The sequence below is a fragment of the Crinia signifera genome, chromosome 6 (assembly GCF_055691185.1).
Source record: "Crinia signifera chromosome 6, ASM5569118v1, whole genome shotgun sequence".
In the NCBI taxonomy this organism is placed as follows: Eukaryota; Metazoa; Chordata; class Amphibia; order Anura; family Myobatrachidae; genus Crinia; species Crinia signifera.
The window spans coordinates 63,578,428-63,593,526 of NC_139222.1; the positions used below are offsets into that span (position 1 = coordinate 63,578,428).

The 15,099-nt window shown below is 39.8% G+C and overlaps 28 non-coding genes and 4 pseudogenes across 28 annotated transcripts; all 32 read left to right on the top strand.

Annotated features, from left to right (window-relative positions):
• Positions 1-335: 335 nt before the first annotated feature.
• On the top strand, positions 336-454 carry LOC146016132 (5S ribosomal RNA). The gene has a single exon (XR_014449032.1). It is a non-coding gene; the product is annotated as a 5S ribosomal RNA (ribosomal RNA).
• A 345-nt stretch (positions 455-799) lies between these two features.
• On the top strand, positions 800-918 carry LOC146010370 (5S ribosomal RNA; annotated as a pseudogene).
• A 345-nt stretch (positions 919-1,263) lies between these two features.
• Positions 1,264-1,382, top strand: LOC146013769 (5S ribosomal RNA). The gene has a single exon (XR_014446738.1). It is a non-coding gene; the product is annotated as a 5S ribosomal RNA (ribosomal RNA).
• A 345-nt stretch (positions 1,383-1,727) lies between these two features.
• Positions 1,728-1,846, top strand: LOC146016133 (5S ribosomal RNA). Its single transcript, XR_014449033.1, has one exon. It is a non-coding gene; the product is annotated as a 5S ribosomal RNA (ribosomal RNA).
• A 345-nt stretch (positions 1,847-2,191) lies between these two features.
• LOC146011304 (5S ribosomal RNA) lies at positions 2,192-2,310 on the top strand (annotated as a pseudogene).
• A 346-nt stretch (positions 2,311-2,656) lies between these two features.
• Positions 2,657-2,775, top strand: LOC146016473 (5S ribosomal RNA). Its single transcript, XR_014449365.1, has one exon. It is a non-coding gene; the product is annotated as a 5S ribosomal RNA (ribosomal RNA).
• A 345-nt stretch (positions 2,776-3,120) lies between these two features.
• LOC146013770 (5S ribosomal RNA) lies at positions 3,121-3,239 on the top strand. Its single transcript, XR_014446739.1, has one exon. It is a non-coding gene; the product is annotated as a 5S ribosomal RNA (ribosomal RNA).
• Positions 3,240-3,583: 344 nt separating this feature from the next.
• Positions 3,584-3,702, top strand: LOC146014992 (5S ribosomal RNA). Its single transcript, XR_014447928.1, has one exon. It is a non-coding gene; the product is annotated as a 5S ribosomal RNA (ribosomal RNA).
• Positions 3,703-4,047: 345 nt separating this feature from the next.
• Positions 4,048-4,166, top strand: LOC146013771 (5S ribosomal RNA). The gene has a single exon (XR_014446740.1). It is a non-coding gene; the product is annotated as a 5S ribosomal RNA (ribosomal RNA).
• Positions 4,167-4,511: 345 nt separating this feature from the next.
• LOC146010858 (5S ribosomal RNA) lies at positions 4,512-4,630 on the top strand (annotated as a pseudogene).
• Positions 4,631-4,975: 345 nt separating this feature from the next.
• Positions 4,976-5,094, top strand: LOC146014993 (5S ribosomal RNA). The gene has a single exon (XR_014447929.1). It is a non-coding gene; the product is annotated as a 5S ribosomal RNA (ribosomal RNA).
• Positions 5,095-5,439: 345 nt separating this feature from the next.
• Positions 5,440-5,558, top strand: LOC146013773 (5S ribosomal RNA). Its single transcript, XR_014446742.1, has one exon. It is a non-coding gene; the product is annotated as a 5S ribosomal RNA (ribosomal RNA).
• Positions 5,559-5,903: 345 nt separating this feature from the next.
• On the top strand, positions 5,904-6,022 carry LOC146016208 (5S ribosomal RNA). Its single transcript, XR_014449105.1, has one exon. It is a non-coding gene; the product is annotated as a 5S ribosomal RNA (ribosomal RNA).
• A 345-nt stretch (positions 6,023-6,367) lies between these two features.
• LOC146013774 (5S ribosomal RNA) lies at positions 6,368-6,486 on the top strand. The gene has a single exon (XR_014446743.1). It is a non-coding gene; the product is annotated as a 5S ribosomal RNA (ribosomal RNA).
• A 345-nt stretch (positions 6,487-6,831) lies between these two features.
• LOC146015278 (5S ribosomal RNA) lies at positions 6,832-6,950 on the top strand. Its single transcript, XR_014448204.1, has one exon. It is a non-coding gene; the product is annotated as a 5S ribosomal RNA (ribosomal RNA).
• Positions 6,951-7,295: 345 nt separating this feature from the next.
• LOC146016209 (5S ribosomal RNA) lies at positions 7,296-7,414 on the top strand. Its single transcript, XR_014449106.1, has one exon. It is a non-coding gene; the product is annotated as a 5S ribosomal RNA (ribosomal RNA).
• Positions 7,415-7,759: 345 nt separating this feature from the next.
• LOC146014994 (5S ribosomal RNA) lies at positions 7,760-7,878 on the top strand. The gene has a single exon (XR_014447930.1). It is a non-coding gene; the product is annotated as a 5S ribosomal RNA (ribosomal RNA).
• Positions 7,879-8,223: 345 nt separating this feature from the next.
• Positions 8,224-8,342, top strand: LOC146013340 (5S ribosomal RNA). Its single transcript, XR_014446317.1, has one exon. It is a non-coding gene; the product is annotated as a 5S ribosomal RNA (ribosomal RNA).
• Positions 8,343-8,687: 345 nt separating this feature from the next.
• On the top strand, positions 8,688-8,806 carry LOC146013351 (5S ribosomal RNA). The gene has a single exon (XR_014446328.1). It is a non-coding gene; the product is annotated as a 5S ribosomal RNA (ribosomal RNA).
• A 345-nt stretch (positions 8,807-9,151) lies between these two features.
• Positions 9,152-9,270, top strand: LOC146016210 (5S ribosomal RNA). The gene has a single exon (XR_014449107.1). It is a non-coding gene; the product is annotated as a 5S ribosomal RNA (ribosomal RNA).
• A 345-nt stretch (positions 9,271-9,615) lies between these two features.
• On the top strand, positions 9,616-9,734 carry LOC146014370 (5S ribosomal RNA). Its single transcript, XR_014447321.1, has one exon. It is a non-coding gene; the product is annotated as a 5S ribosomal RNA (ribosomal RNA).
• A 345-nt stretch (positions 9,735-10,079) lies between these two features.
• Positions 10,080-10,198, top strand: LOC146015279 (5S ribosomal RNA). Its single transcript, XR_014448205.1, has one exon. It is a non-coding gene; the product is annotated as a 5S ribosomal RNA (ribosomal RNA).
• A 345-nt stretch (positions 10,199-10,543) lies between these two features.
• Positions 10,544-10,662, top strand: LOC146016211 (5S ribosomal RNA). The gene has a single exon (XR_014449108.1). It is a non-coding gene; the product is annotated as a 5S ribosomal RNA (ribosomal RNA).
• Positions 10,663-11,007: 345 nt separating this feature from the next.
• LOC146014995 (5S ribosomal RNA) lies at positions 11,008-11,126 on the top strand. Its single transcript, XR_014447931.1, has one exon. It is a non-coding gene; the product is annotated as a 5S ribosomal RNA (ribosomal RNA).
• A 345-nt stretch (positions 11,127-11,471) lies between these two features.
• On the top strand, positions 11,472-11,590 carry LOC146013363 (5S ribosomal RNA). Its single transcript, XR_014446339.1, has one exon. It is a non-coding gene; the product is annotated as a 5S ribosomal RNA (ribosomal RNA).
• Positions 11,591-11,935: 345 nt separating this feature from the next.
• Positions 11,936-12,054, top strand: LOC146016213 (5S ribosomal RNA). Its single transcript, XR_014449110.1, has one exon. It is a non-coding gene; the product is annotated as a 5S ribosomal RNA (ribosomal RNA).
• Positions 12,055-12,399: 345 nt separating this feature from the next.
• LOC146011399 (5S ribosomal RNA) lies at positions 12,400-12,527 on the top strand (annotated as a pseudogene).
• Positions 12,528-12,872: 345 nt separating this feature from the next.
• Positions 12,873-12,991, top strand: LOC146013775 (5S ribosomal RNA). Its single transcript, XR_014446744.1, has one exon. It is a non-coding gene; the product is annotated as a 5S ribosomal RNA (ribosomal RNA).
• Positions 12,992-13,336: 345 nt separating this feature from the next.
• On the top strand, positions 13,337-13,455 carry LOC146016214 (5S ribosomal RNA). The gene has a single exon (XR_014449111.1). It is a non-coding gene; the product is annotated as a 5S ribosomal RNA (ribosomal RNA).
• Positions 13,456-13,800: 345 nt separating this feature from the next.
• On the top strand, positions 13,801-13,919 carry LOC146014996 (5S ribosomal RNA). The gene has a single exon (XR_014447932.1). It is a non-coding gene; the product is annotated as a 5S ribosomal RNA (ribosomal RNA).
• A 345-nt stretch (positions 13,920-14,264) lies between these two features.
• Positions 14,265-14,383, top strand: LOC146013776 (5S ribosomal RNA). Its single transcript, XR_014446745.1, has one exon. It is a non-coding gene; the product is annotated as a 5S ribosomal RNA (ribosomal RNA).
• Positions 14,384-14,728: 345 nt separating this feature from the next.
• On the top strand, positions 14,729-14,847 carry LOC146013778 (5S ribosomal RNA). Its single transcript, XR_014446746.1, has one exon. It is a non-coding gene; the product is annotated as a 5S ribosomal RNA (ribosomal RNA).
• Positions 14,848-15,099: the final 252 nt, after the last annotated feature.

The following is a 15,099-nucleotide window of genomic DNA, read 5'->3' on the forward strand; positions in this document are numbered from 1 at the left end:
ACAGGCAAATTGTTTTTATTCTCTAGCTATTTAAATTGGAAACTTTTTATTTTTATTGCCAGTACAGACATTTGGAAGAGGTCAAACAGACACAATAGCAATCACCTAAAGACTTACCACACTGTTTAGGCCCAATTCCAACTGCTTTTGGCAGCTAAACAGTGTTGGGCCTCTTTAGTAGTTTAATTTAAGACTCCCTGCTAATATCATGTCCTGTAGGTCTTTTTACATTACCAACACATGATTTTTTTCAGTAAGCCAATACAGTTAGGAAACTTTTTTATTAGCTTACCTGGTGATAGAAGTAGAAGAGGGCAAAAAAGTGCCTGCATCTCACCTACAGCCATACCACATTGGATAGGCCCAATCTCGTCTGATCTTGGAAGCTAAGCAGTGTTGGGCCTGGTTAGTACTTGGGTGGGAGACCACATGGGAACACCAGGTGATGTAGGTTTTTTCACATTACAGGCAAATTGTTTTTATTCTCTAGCTATTTAAATTGGAAACTTTTTCTTTTTATTGCCAGTACAGACATTTGGAAGAGGTCAAACAGACACAATAGCCATCACCTAAAGACTTACCACACTGTTTAGGCCCGATTCCAACTGCTTTTGGCAGCTAAACAGTGTTGAGCCTGTTTAGTAGTTTAATTTAGGACCCCCTGCTAATATCATGTCCTGTAGGTCTTTTTACATTACCAACACATGATTTTTTTCAGTAAGCCAATACAGTTAGGAAACTTTTTTATTAGCTTACCTGGTGATAGAAGTAGAAGAGGGCAAAAAAGTGCCTGTATCTCACCTACAGCCATACTACATTGGATAGGCCCAATCTCGCCTGATCTTGGAAGCTAAGCAGTGTTGGGCCTGGTTAGTACTTGTGTGGGAGACCACCTGGGAACACCAGGTGCTGTAGGTTTTTTCACATTACTGGCAAATTGTTTTTATTCTCTAGCTATTTAAATTGGAAACTTTTTCTTTTTATTGCCAGCACAGACATTTGGAAGAGGTCAAACAGACACAATAGCCATCACCTAAAGACTTACCACACTGTTTAGGCTCAATTCCAACTGCTTTTGGCAGCTAAACAGTGTTGAGCCTCTTTAGTAGTTTAATTTAAGACCCCCTGCTAATATCATGTCCTGTAGGTCTTTTTACATTACCAACACATGATTTTTTTCAGTAAGCCAATACAGTTAGGAAACTTTTTTATTAGCTTACCTGGTGATAGAAGTAGAAGAGGGCAAAAAAGTGCCTGTATCTCACCTACAGCCATACCACATTGGATAGGCCCAATCTCGTCTGATCTTGGAAGCTAAGCAGTGTTGGGCCTGGTTAGTACTTGGGTGGGAGACCACATGGGAACACCAGGTGCTGTAGGTTTTTTCACATTACAGGCAAATTGTTTTTATTCTCTAGCTATTTAAATTGGAAACTTTTTCTTTTTATTGCCAGTACAGACATTTGGAAGAGGTCAAACAGACACAATAGCCATCACCTAAAGACTTACCACACTGTTTAGGCCCAATTCCAACTGCTTTTGGCAGCTAAACAGTGTTGAGCCTCTTTAGTAGTTTAATTTAAGACCCCCTGCTAATATCATGTCCTGTAGGTCTTTTTACATTACCAACACATGATTTTTTTCAGTAAGCCAATACAGTTAGGAAACTTTTTTATTAGCTTACCTGGTGATAGAAGTAGAAGAGGGCAAAAAAGTGCCTGCATCTCACCTACAGCCATACCACATTGGATAGGCCCAATCTCGTCTGATCTTGGAAGCTAAGCAGTGTTGGGCCTGGTTAGTACTTGGGTGGGAGACCACATGGGAACACCAGGTGATGTAGGTTTTTTCACATTACAGGCAAATTGTTTTTATTCTCTAGCTATTTAAATTGGAAACTTTTTCTTTTTATTGCCAGTACAGACATTTGGAAGAGGTCAAACAGACACAATAGCCATCACCTAAAGACTTACCACACTGTTTAGGCCCAATTCCAACTGCTTTTGGCAGCTAAACAGTGTTGAGCCTGTTTAGTAGTTTAATTTAGGACCCCCTGCTAATATCATGTCCTGTAGGTCTTTTTACATTACCAACACATGATTTTTTTCAGTAAGCCAATACAGTTAGGAAACTTTTTTATTAGCTTACCTGGTGATAGAAGTAGAAGAGGGCAAAAAAGTGCCTGTATCTCACCTACAGCCATACTACATTGGATAGGCCCAATCTCGCCTGATCTTGGAAGCTAAGCAGTGTTGTGCCTGGTTAGTACTTGTGTGGGAGACCACCTGGGAACACCAGGTGCTGTAGGTTTTTTCACATTACTGGCAAATTGTTTTTATTCTCTAGCTATTTAAATTGGAAACTTTTTCTTTTTATTGCCAGCACAGACATTTGGAAGAGGTCAAACAGACACAATAGCCATCACCTAAAGACTTACCACACTGTTTAGGCTCAATTCCAACTGCTTTTGGCAGCTAAACAGTGTTGAGCCTCTTTAGTAGTTTAATTTAAGACCCCCTGCTAATATCATGTCCTGTAGGTCTTTTTACATTACCAACACATGATTTTTTTTCAGTAAGCCAATACAGTTAGGAAACTTTTTTATTAGCTTACCTGGTGATAGAAGTAGAAGAGGGCAAAAAAGTGCCTGTATCTCACCTACAGCCATACCACATTGGATAGGCCCAATCTCGTCTGATCTTGGAAGCTAAGCAGTGTTGGGCCTGGTTAGTACTTGGGTGGGAGACCACATGGGAACACCAGATGCTGTAGGTTTTTTCACATTACAGGCAAATTGTTTTTATTCTCTAGCTATTTAAATTGGAAACTTTTTCTTTTTATTGCCAGTACAGACATTTGGAAGAGGTCAAACAGACACAATAGCCATCACCTAAAGACTTACCACACTGTTTAGGCCCAATTCCAACTGCTTTTGGCAGCTAAACAGTGTTGAGCCTCTTTAGTAGTTTAATTTAAGACCCCCTGCTAATATCATGTCCTGTAGGTCTTTTTACATTACCAACACATGATTTTTTTCAGTAAGCCAATACAGTTAGGAAACTTTTTTATTAGCTTACCTGGTGATAGAAGTAGAAGAGGGCAAAAAAGTGCATGTATCTCACCTACAGCCATACCACATTGGATAGGCCCAATCTCGTCTGATCTTGGAAGCTAAGCAGTGTTGGGCCTGGTTAGTACTTGGGTGGGAGACCACATGGGAACACCAGGTGCTGTAGGTTTTTCACATTACAGGCAAATTGTTTTTATTCTCTAGCTATTTAAATTGGAAACTTTTTCTTTTTATTGCCAGTACAGACATTTGGAAGAGGTCAAACAGACACAATAGCCATCACCTAAAGACTTACCACACTGTTTAGGCCCAATTCCAACTGCTTTTGGCAGCTAAACAGTGTTGAGCCTCTTTAGTAGTTTAATTTAAGACCCCCTGCTAATATCATGTCCTGTAGGTCTTTTTACATTACCAACACATGATTTTTTTCAGTAAGCCAATACAGTTAGGAAACTTTTTTATTAGCTTACCTGGTGATAGAAGTAGAAGAGGGCAAAAAAGTGCCTGTATTTCACCTACAGCCATACCACATTGGATAAGCCCAATCTCGTCTGTTCTTGGAAGCTAAGCAGTGTTGGGCCTGGTTAGTACTTGGGTGGGAGACCACATGGGAACACCAGGTGCTGTAGGTTTTTTCACATTACAGGCAAATTGTTTTTATTCTCTAGCTATTTATATTGGAAACTTTTTCTTTTTATTGCCAGCACAGACATTTGGAAGAGGTCAAACAGACACAATAGCCATCACCTAAAGACTTACCACACTGTTTAGGCTCAATTCCAACTGCTTTTGGCAGCTAAACAGTGTTGAGCCTCTTTTGTAGTTTAATTTAAGACCCCCTGCTAATATCATGTCCTGTAGGTCTTTTTACATTACCAACACATGATTTTTTTCAGTAAGCCAATACAGTTAGGAAACTTTTGTATTAGCTTACCTGGTGATAGAAGTAGAAGAGGGCAAAAAAGTGAGTTTAACTCACCTACAGCCATACCACATTGGATAGGCCCAATCTCGTCTGATCTTGGAAGCTAAGCAGTGTTGGGCCTGGTTAGTACTTGGGTGGGAGACCACATGGGAACACCAGGTGCTGTAGGTTTTTTCACATTACTGGCAAATTGTTTTTATTCTCTAGCTATTTAAATAGGAAACTTTTTCTTTTTATTGCCAGCACAGACATTTGGAAGAGGTCAAACAGACACAATAGCCATCACCTAAAGACTTACCACACTGTTTAGGCCCAATTCCAACTGCTTTTGGCAGCTAAACAGTGTTGAGCCTCTTTAGTAGTTTAATTTAAGACCCCCTGCTAATATCATGTCCTGTAGGTCTTTTTACATTACCAACACATGATTTTTTTCAGTAAGCCAATACAGTTAGGAAACTTTTTTATTAGCTTACCTGGTGATAGAAGTAGAAGAGGGCAAAAAAGTGCCTGTATCTCACCTACAGACATACCACATTGGATAGGCCCAATCTCGTCTGATCTTGGAAGCTAAGCAGTGTTGGGCCTGGTTAGTACTTGGGTGGGAGACCACATGGGAACACCAGTTGCTGTAGGTTTTTTCACATTACTGGCAAATTGTTTTTATTCTCTAGCTATTTAAATAGGAAACTTTTTCTTTTTATTGCCAGCACAGACATTTGGAAGAGGTCAAACAGACACAATAGCCATCACCTAAAGACTTACCACACTGTTTAGGCCCAATTCCAACTGCTTTTGGCAGCTAAACAGTGTTGAGCCTGTTTAGTAGTTTAATTTAAGACCCCCTGCTAATATCATGTCCTGTAGGTCTTTTTACATTACCAACACATGATTTTTTTCAGTAAGCCAATACAGTTAGGAAACTTTTTTATTAGCTTACCTGGTGATAGAAGTAGAAGAGGGCAAAAAAGTGCCTGTATTTCACCTACAGCCATACCACATTGGATAAGCCCAATCTCGTCTGTTCTTGGAAGCTAAGCAGTGTTGGGCCTGGTTAGTACTTGGGTGGGAGACCACATGGGAACACCAGGTGCTGTAGGTTTTTTCACATTACAGGCAAATTGTTTTTATTCTCTAGCTATTTATATTGGAAACTTTTTCTTTTTATTGCCAGCACAGACATTTGGAAGAGGTCAAACAGACACAATAGCCATCACCTAAAGACTTACCACACTGTTTAGGCTCAATTCCAACTGCTTTTGGCAGCTAAACAGTGTTGAGCCTCTTTTGTAGTTTAATTTAAGACCCCCTGCTAATATCATGTCCTGTAGGTCTTTTTACATTACCAACACATGATTTTTTTCAGTAAGCCAATACAGTTAGGAAACTTTTGTATTAGCTTACCTGGTGATAGAAGTAGAAGAGGGCAAAAAAGTGCGTTTAACTCACCTACAGCCATACCACATTGGATAGGCCCAATCTCGTCTGATCTTGGAAGCTAAGCAGTGTTGGGCCTGGTTAGTACTTGGGTGGGAGACCACATGGGAACACCAGGTGCTGTAGGTTTTTTCACATTACTGGCAAATTGTTTTTATTCTCTAGCTATTTAAATAGGAAACTTTTTCTTTTTATTGCCAGCACAGACATTTGGAAGAGGTCAAACAGACACAATAGCCATCACCTAAAGACTTACCACACTGTTTAGGCCCAATTCCAACTGCTTTTGGCAGCTAAACAGTGTTGAGCCTCTTTAGTAGTTTAATTTAAGACCCCCTGCTAATATCATGTCCTGTAGGTCTTTTTACATTACCAACACATGATTTTTTTCAGTAAGCCAATACAGTTAGGAAACTTTTTTATTAGCTTACCTGGTGATAGAAGTAGAAGAGGGCAAAAAAGTGCCTGTATCTCACCTACAGACATACCACATTGGATAGGCCCAATCTCGTCTGATCTTGGAAGCTAAGCAGTGTTGGGCCTGGTTAGTACTTGGGTGGGAGACCACATGGGAACACCAGGTGCTGTAGGTTTTTTCACATTACAGGCAAATTGTTTTTATTCTCTAGCTATTTAAATTGGAAACTTTTTCTTTTTATTGCCAGTACAGACATTTGGAAGAGGTCAAACAGACACAATAACCATCACCTAAATACTTACCACACTGTTTAGGCCCAATTCCAACTGCTTTTGGCAGCTAAACAGTGTTGAGCCTGTTTAGTAGTTTAATTTAAGACCCCCTGCTAATATCATGTCCTGTAGGTCTTTTTACATTACCAACACATGATTTTTTTCAGTAAGCCAATACAGTTAGGAAACTTTTTTATTAGCTTACCTGGTGATAGAAGTAGAAGAGGGCAAAAAAGTGCCTGTATCTCACCTACAGCCATACCACATTGGATAGGCCCAATCTCGTCTGATCTTGGAAGCTAAGCAGTGTTGGGCCTGGTTAGTACTTGGGTGGGAGACCACATGGGAACACCAGGTGCTGTAGGTTTTTTCACATTACAGGCAAATTGTTTTTATTCTCTAGCTATTTAAATTGGAAACTTTTTCTTTTTATTGCCAGTACAGACATTTGGAAGAGGTCAAACAGACACAATAGCCATCACCTAAAGACTTACCACACTGTTTAGGCCCAATTCCAACTGCTTTTGGCAGCTAAACAGTGTTGAGCCTCTTTAGTAGTTTAATTTAAGACCCCCTGCTAATATCATGTCCTGTAGGTCTTTTTACATTACCAACACATGATTTTTTTCAGTAAGCCAATACAGTTAGGAAACTTTTTTATTAGCTTACCTGGTGATAGAAGTAGAAGAGGGCAAAAAAGTGCCTGTATCTCACCTACAGCCATACCACATTGGATAGGCCCAATCTCGTCTGATCTTGGAAGCTAAGCAGTGTTGGGCCTGGTTAGTACTTGGGTGGGAGACTACATGGGAACACCAGGTGCTGTAGGTTTTTTCACATTACAGGCAAATTGTTTTTATTCTCTAGCTATTTAAATTGGAAACTTTTTCTTTTTATTGCCAGTACAGACATTTGGAAGAGGTCAAACAGACACAATAGCCATCACCTAAAGACTTACCACACTGTTTAGGCCCAATTCCAACTGCTTTTGGCAGCTAAACAGTGTTGAGCCTCTTTAGTAGTTTAATTTAAGACCCCCTGCTAATATCATGTCCTGTAGGTCTTTTTACATTACCAACACATGATTTTTTTCAGTAAGCCAATACAGTTAGGAAACTTTTTTATTAGCTTACCTGGTGATAGAAGTAGAAGAGGGCAAAAAAGTGCCTGTATCTCACCTACAGACATACCACATTGGATAGGCCCAATCTCGTCTGATCTTGGAAGCTAAGCAGTGTTGGGCCTGGTTAGTACTTGGGTGGGAGACCACATGGGAACACCAGGTGCTGTAGGTTTTTTTACATTACAGGCAAATTGTTTTTATTCTCTAGCTATTTAAATTGGAAACTTTTTCTTTTTATTGCCAGTACAGACATTTGGAAGAGGTCAAACAGACACAATAACCATCACCTAAATACTTACCACACTGTTTAGGCCCAATTCCAACTGCTTTTGGCAGCTAAACAGTGTTGAGCCTGTTTAGTAGTTTAATTTAAGACCCCCTGCTAATATCATGTCCTGTAGGTCTTTTTACATTACCAACACATGATTTTTTTCAGTAAGCCAATACAGTTAGGAAACTTTTTTATTAGCTTACCTGGTGATAGAAGTAGAAGAGGGCAAAAAAGTGCCTGTATTTCACCTACAGCCATACCACATTGGATAAGCCCAATCTCGTCTGTTCTTGGAAGCTAAGCAGTGTTGGGCCTGGTTAGTACTTGGGTGGGAGACCACATGGGAACACCAGGTGCTGTAGGTTTTTTCACATTACAGGCAAATTGTTTTTATTCTCTAGCTATTTATATTGGAAACTTTTTCTTTTTATTGCCAGCACAGACATTTGGAAGAGGTCAAACAGACACAATAGCCATCACCTAAAGACTTACCACACTGTTTAGGCTCAATTCCAACTGCTTTTGGCAGCTAAACAGTGTTGAGCCTCTTTTGTAGTTTAATTTAAGACCCCCTGCTAATATCATGTCCTGTAGGTCTTTTTACATTACCAACACATGATTTTTTTCAGTAAGCCAATACAGTTAGGAAACTTTTGTATTAGCTTACCTGGTGATAGAAGTAGAAGAGGGCAAAAAAGTGAGTTTAACTCACCTACAGCCATACCACATTGGAAAGGCCCAATCTCGTCTGATCTTGGAAGCTAAGCAGTGTTGGGCCTGGTTAGTACTTGGGTGGGAGACCACATGGGAACACCAGGTGCTGTAGGTTTTTTCACATTACTGGCAAATTGTTTTTATTCTCTAGCTATTTAAATAGGAAACTTTTTCTTTTTATTGCCAGCACAGACATTTGGAAGAGGTCAAACAGACACAATAGCCATCACCTAAAGACTTACCACACTGTTTAGGCCCAATTCCAACTGCTTTTGGCAGCTAAACAGTGTTGAGCCTCTTTAGTAGTTTAATTTAAGACCCCCTGCTAATATCATGTCCTGTAGGTCTTTTTACATTACCAACACATGATTTTTTTCAGTAAGCCAATACAGTTAGGAAACTTTTGTATTAGCTTACCTGGTGATAGAAGTAGAAGAGGGCAAAAAAGTGAGTTTAACTCACCTACAGCCATACCACATTGGAAAGGCCCAATCTCGTCTGATCTTGGAAGCTAAGCAGTGTTGGGCCTGGTTAGTACTTGGGTGGGAGACCACATGGGAACACCAGGTGCTGTAGGTTTTTTCACATTACTGGCAAATTGTTTTTATTCTCTAGCTATTTAAATAGGAAACTTTTTCTTTTTATTGCCAGCACAGACATTTGGAAGAGGTCAAACAGACACAATAGCCATCACCTAAAGACTTACCACACTGTTTAGGCCCAATTCCAACTGCTTTTGGCAGCTAAACAGTGTTGAGCCTCTTTAGTAGTTTAATTTAAGACCCCCTGCTAATATCATGTCCTGTAGGTCTTTTTACATTACCAACACATGATTTTTTTCAGTAAGCCAATACAGTTAGGAAACTTTTTTATTAGCTTACCTGGTGATAGAAGTAGAAGAGGGCAAAAAAGTGCCTGTATCTCACCTACAGACATACCACATTGGATAGGCCCAATCTCGTCTGATCTTGGAAGCTAAGCAGTGTTGGGCCTGGTTAGTACTTGGGTGGGAGACCACATGGGAACACCAGGTGCTGTAGGTTTTTTCACATTACAGGCAAATTGTTTTTATTCTCTAGCTATTTAAATTGGAAACTTTTTCTTTTTATTGCCAGTACAGACATTTGGAAGAGGTCAAACAGACACAATAACCATCACCTAAATACTTACCACACTGTTTAGGCCCAATTCCAACTGCTTTTGGCAGCTAAACAGTGTTGAGCCTGTTTAGTAGTTTAATTTAAGACCCCCTGCTAATATCATGTCCTGTAGGTCTTTTTACATTACCAACACATGATTTTTTTCAGTAAGCCAATACAGTTAGGAAACTTTTTTATTAGCTTACCTGGTGATAGAAGTAGAAGAGGGCAAAAAAGTGCCTGTATCTCACTTACAGCCATACCACATTGGATAGGCCCAATCTCGTCTGATCTTGGAAGCTAAGCAGTGTTGGGCCTGGTTAGTACTTGGGTGGGAGACCACATGGGAACACCAGGTGCTGTAGGTTTTTTCACATTACAGGCAAATTGTTTTTATTCTCTAGCTATTTAAATTGGAAACTTTTTCTTTTTATTGCCAGTACAGACATTTGGAAGAGGTCAAACAGACACAATAGCCATCACCTAAAGACTTACCACACTGTTTAGGCCCAATTCCAACTGCTTTTGGCAGCTAAACAGTGTTGAGCCTCTTTAGTAGTTTAATTTAAGACCCCCTGCTAATATCATGTCCTGTAGGTCTTTTTACATTACCAACACATGATTTTTTTCAGTAAGCCAATACAGTTAGGAAACTTTTTTATTAGCTTACCTGGTGATAGAAGTAGAAGAGGGCAAAAAAGTGCCTGTATCTCACCTACAGCCATACCACATTGGATAGGCCCAATCTCGTCTGATCTTGGAAGCTAAGCAGTGTTGGGCCTGGTTAGTACTTGGGTGGGAGACTACATGGGAACACCAGGTGCTGTAGGTTTTTTCACATTACAGGCAAATTGTTTTTATTCTCTAGCTATTTAAATTGGAAACTTTTTCTTTTTATTGCCAGTACAGACATTTGGAAGAGGTCAAACAGACACAATAGCCATCACCTAAAGACTTACCACACTGTTTAGGCCCAATTCCAACTGCTTTTGGCAGCTAAACAGTGTTGAGCCTCTTTAGTAGTTTAATTTAAGACCCCCTGCTAATATCATGTCCTGTAGGTCTTTTTACATTACCAACACATGATTTTTTTCAGTAAGCCAATACAGTTAGGAAACTTTTTTATTAGCTTACCTGGTGATAGAAGTAGAAGAGGGCAAAAAAGTGCCTGTATCTCACCTACAGACATACCACATTGGATAGGCCCAATCTCGTCTGATCTTGGAAGCTAAGCAGTGTTGGGCCTGGTTAGTACTTGGGTGGGAGACCACATGGGAACACCAGGTGCTGTAGGTTTTTTTACATTACAGGCAAATTGTTTTTATTCTCTAGCTATTTAAATTGGAAACTTTTTCTTTTTATTGCCAGTACAGACATTTGGAAGAGGTCAAACAGACACAATAACCATCACCTAAATACTTACCACACTGTTTAGGCCCAATTCCAACTGCTTTTGGCAGCTAAACAGTGTTGAGCCTGTTTAGTAGTTTAATTTAAGACCCCCTGCTAATATCATGTCCTGTAGGTCTTTTTACATTACCAACACATGATTTTTTTCAGTAAGCCAATACAGTTAGGAAACTTTTTTATTAGCTTACCTGGTGATAGAAGTAGAAGAGGGCAAAAAAGTGCCTGTATTTCACCTACAGCCATACCACATTGGATAAGCCCAATCTCGTCTGTTCTTGGAAGCTAAGCAGTGTTGGGCCTGGTTAGTACTTGGGTGGGAGACCACATGGGAACACCAGGTGCTGTAGGTTTTTTCACATTACAGGCAAATTGTTTTTATTCTCTAGCTATTTATATTGGAAACTTTTTCTTTTTATTGCCAGCACAGACATTTGGAAGAGGTCAAACAGACACAATAGCCATCACCTAAAGACTTACCACACTGTTTAGGCTCAATTCCAACTGCTTTTGGCAGCTAAACAGTGTTGAGCCTCTTTTGTAGTTTAATTTAAGACCCCCTGCTAATATCATGTCCTGTAGGTCTTTTTACATTACCAACACATGATTTTTTTCAGTAAGCCAATACAGTTAGGAAACTTTTGTATTAGCTTACCTGGTGATAGAAGTAGAAGAGGGCAAAAAAGTGAGTTTAACTCACCTACAGCCATACCACATTGGAAAGGCCCAATCTCGTCTGATCTTGGAAGCTAAGCAGTGTTGGGCCTGGTTAGTACTTGGGTGGGAGACCACATGGGAACACCAGGTGCTGTAGGTTTTTTCACATTACTGGCAAATTGTTTTTATTCTCTAGCTATTTAAATAGGAAACTTTTTCTTTTTATTGCCAGCACAGACATTTGGAAGAGGTCAAACAGACACAATAGCCATCACCTAAAGACTTACCACACTGTTTAGGCCCAATTCCAACTGCTTTTGGCAGCTAAACAGTGTTGAGCCTCTTTAGTAGTTTAATTTAAGACCCCCTGCTAATATCATGTCCTGTAGGTCTTTTTACATTACCAACACATGATTTTTTTCAGTAAGCCAATACAGTTAGGAAACTTTTTTATTAGCTTACCTGGTGATAGAAGTAGAAGAGGGCAAAAAAGTGCCTGTATCTCACCTACAGACATACCACATTGGATAGGCCCAATCTCGTCTGATCTTGGAAGCTAAGCAGTGTTGGGCCTGGTTAGTACTTGGGTGGGAGACCACATGGGAACACCAGGTGCTGTAGGTTTTTTCACATTACAGGCAAATTGTTTTTATTCTCTAGCTATTTAAATTGGAAACTTTTTCTTTTTATTGCCAGTACAGACATTTGGAAGAGGTCAAACAGACACAATAACCATCACCTAAATACTTACCACACTGTTTAGGCCCAATTCCAACTGCTTTTGGCAGCTAAACAGTGTTGAGCCTGTTTAGTAGTTTAATTTAAGACCCCCTGCTAATATCATGTCCTGTAGGTCTTTTTACATTACCAACACATGATTTTTTTCAGTAAGCCAATACAGTTAGGAAACTTTTTTATTAGCTTACCTGGTGATAGAAGTAGAAGAGGGCAAAAAAGTGCCTGTATTTCACCTACAGCCATACCACATTGGATAAGCCCAATCTCGTCTGTTCTTGGAAGCTAAGCAGTGTTGGGCCTGGTTAGTACTTGGGTGGGAGACCACATGGGAACACCAGGAACACCAGGTGCTGTAGGTTTTTTCACATTACAGGCAAATTGTTTTTATTCTCTAGCTATTTATATTGGAAACTTTTTCTTTTTATTGCCAGCACAGACATTTGGAAGAGGTCAAACAGACACAATAGCCATCACCTAAAGACTTACCACACTGTTTAGGCTCAATTCCAACTGCTTTTGGCAGCTAAACAGTGTTGAGCCTCTTTTGTAGTTTAATTTAAGACCCCCTGCTAATATCATGTCCTGTAGGTCTTTTTACATTACCAACACATGATTTTTTTCAGTAAGCTAATACAGTTAGGAAACTTTTGTATTAGCTTACCTGGTGATAGAAGTAGAAGAGGGCAAAAAAGTGCCTTTAACTCACCTACAGCCATACCACATTGGATAGGCCCAATCTCGTCTGATCTTGGAAGCTAAGCAGTGTTGGGCCTGGTTAGTACTTGGGTGGGAGACCACATGGGAACACCAGGTGCTGTAGGTTTTTTCACATTACTGGCAAATTGTTTTTATTCTCTAGCTATTTAAATAGGAAACTTTTTCTTTTTATTGCCAGCACAGACATTTGGAAGAGGTCAAACAGACACAATAGCCATCACCTAAAGACTTACCACACTGTTTAGGCCCAATTCCAACTGCTTTTGGCAGCTAAACAGTGTTGAGCCTCTTTAGTAGTTTAATTTAAGACCCCCTGCTAATATCATGTCCTGTAGGTCTTTTTACATTACCAACACATGATTTTTTTCAGTAAGCCAATACAGTTAGGAAACTTTTTTATTAGCTTACCTGGTGATAGAAGTAGAAGAGGGCAAAAAAGTGCCTGTATCTCACCTACAGACATACCACATTGGATAGGCCCAATCTCGTCTGATCTTGGAAGCTAAGCAGTGTTGGGCCTGGTTAGTACTTGGGTGGGAGACCACATGGGAACACCAGGTGCTGTAGGTTTTTTCACATTACAGGCAAATTGTTTTTATTCTCTAGCTATTTAAATTGGAAACTTTTTCTTTTTATTGCCAGTACAGACATTTGGAAGAGGTCAAACAGACACAATAACCATCACCTAAATACTTACCACACTGTTTAGGTCCAATTCCAACTGCTTTTGGCAGCTAAACAGTGTTGAGCCTGTTTAGTAGTTTAATTTAAGACCCCCTGCTAATATCATGTCCTGTAGGTCTTTTTACATTACCAACACATGATTTTTTTCAGTAAGCCAATACAGTTAGGAAACTTTTTTATTAGCTTACCTGGTGATAGAAGTAGAAGAGGGCAAAAAAGTGCCTGTATTTCACCTACAGCCATACCACATTGGATAAGCCCAATCTCGTCTGTTCTTGGAAGCTAAGCAGTGTTGGGCCTGGTTAGTACTTGGGTGGGAGACCACATGGGAACACCAGGTGCTGTAGGTTTTTTCACATTACAGGCAAATTGTTTTTATTCTCTAGCTATTTATATTGGAAACTTTTTCTTTTTATTGCCAGCACAGACATTTGGAAGAGGTCAAACAGACACAATAGCCATCACCTAAAGACTTACCACACTGTTTAGGCTCAATTCCAACTGCTTTTGGCAGCTAAACAGTGTTGAGCCTCTTTTGTAGTTTAATTTAAGACCCCCTGCTAATATCATGTCCTGTAGGTCTTTTTACATTACCAACACATGATTTTTTTCAGTAAGCCAATACAGTTAGGAAACTTTTGTATTAGCTTACCTGGTGATAGAAGTAGAAGAGGGCAAAAAAGTGAGTTTAACTCACCTACAGCCATACCACATTGGATAGGCCCAATCTCGTCTGATCTTGGAAGCTAAGCAGTGTTGGGCCTGGTTAGTACTTGGGTGGGAGACCACATGGGAACACCAGGTGCTGTAGGTTTTTTCACATTACTGGCAAATTGTTTTTATTCTCTAGCTATTTAAATAGGAAACTTTTTCTTTTTATTGCCAGCACAGACATTTGGAAGAGGTCAAACAGACACAATAGCCATCACCTAAAGACTTACCACACTGTTTAGGCCCAATTCCAACTGCTTTTGGCAGCTAAACAGTGTTGAGCCTCTTTAGTAGTTTAATTTAAGACCCCCTGCTAATATCATGTCCTGTAGGTCTTTTTACATTACCAACACATGATTTTTTTCAGTAAGCCAATACAGTTAGGAAACTTTTTTATTAGCTTACCTGGTGATAGAAGTAGAAGAGGGCAAAAAAGTGCCTGTATCTCACCTACAGCCATACCACATTGGATAGGCCCAATCTCGTCTGATCTTGGAAGCTAAGCAGTGTTGGGCCTGGTTAGTACTTGGGTGGGAGACCACATGGGAACACCAGGTGCTGTAGGTTTTTTCACATTACAGGCAAATTGTTTTTATTCTCTAGCTATTTAAATTGGAAACTTTTTCTTTTTATTGCCAGTACAGACATTTGGAAGAGGTCAAACAGACACAATAGCCATCACCTAAAGACTTACCACACTGTTTAGGCCCAATTCCAACTGCTTTTGGCAGCTAACAGTGTTGATCCTCTTTAGTAGTTTAATTTAAGATCCCCTGCTAATATCATGTCCTGTAGGTCGTTTTACATTACCAACACATG